This window comes from Austrofundulus limnaeus, unplaced genomic scaffold (assembly GCF_001266775.1).
Source record: "Austrofundulus limnaeus strain Quisiro unplaced genomic scaffold, Austrofundulus_limnaeus-1.0 Scaffold1030, whole genome shotgun sequence".
Lineage (NCBI taxonomy): Eukaryota > Metazoa > Chordata > Actinopteri > Cyprinodontiformes > Rivulidae > Austrofundulus > Austrofundulus limnaeus.
In genome coordinates, this window is record NW_013953432.1 from 49,777 (window position 1) to 50,908 (window position 1,132).

The window sequence follows — 1,132 nt, forward strand, 5'->3', positions numbered from 1 at the left end:
TGTAATATCATTAGAACTTACAGGTTTTATTCATTTAACAATAGTATAAATATAAAAATAATAAAACTTGTATTTACAGTGAAATATATTGTATTAATAATATGTTGTAACCACCCCCAAACAATGTTACAACTGTCCCCGGCCCCGGGGTCAGTTGTAACATCTGACTTTTCATTTGTAAATACAAATAGTGAAGAATGTACATGTTTTAATCATCTATAAATGGTTTAGACTATTAACAGACAGATGTAAATTTATTGTGTTAAAATTTGTTTTGTTTAATTCAAACCATCTCTGAGTGACAGAGTCAGATGTAAACAGTGTTGTAACTGTCCCCGGTCGGCCCTAGGTTCTGTAGTTCAGACAGATAACTGACTCTGTTACACTGAGCTGGAAGTGGTAGTAGCTGAGAGTCAAACACTCGCTGTGAGCCTGACATCACACAGATGTTTTCATGACTTCATCATGAAGTGATGTTTGTGTCACAGARGACAGGCGGTGTGTGTTCCCTTCATTTCAGCTCATATATGATGACATCAGTTGGTTCTGAAGCCCCTTCATGACAGACCCTGATCTGTTCGTCTGAGCTCGTCTCTTTGCACCACTTCCACAATGTGATGCAGTAAAAGGAACCTGCGACTGGCCGGCTGCAGACTGAGCTCTGTGCTTTAATTTCATACATTTAATGTGAASAAAAAGCCTCTCAGACCTTCTCCCAGCTCTCCTGAAGCCTCACGCAGCTCATGGASCGGATCAGGTCTGGGAGTGTGTTTGATCTGGGACTCCTCACAGCAGATGAACAGTGATGGACCCGGGGCGCAGCGTGACTCTGACAGCCAATCAAAGAGCTGTTTCCTCAGGCGTCAGTTAAAGCTCAGATCCCTGCAGGCTCTTCCTGTTTTCACTCTGAGTCATCACGTTCACAGACAGCTAACATGTGACCTTTAGGAGAAGAGCTCGTTCTTACAGCCTGTAAATAAGCTGGTGAGGATGCTCAGCTACTACCACCCCAGAGTCTGCCTGTTTGAAACCAGCTTTTACTAAATCAGTTACATTTAGCTATAAGGTTAAACACATTGTTTTACTTTCATTAATTAATCATAACCATCATATCAAAATGAGGATTAAGTCA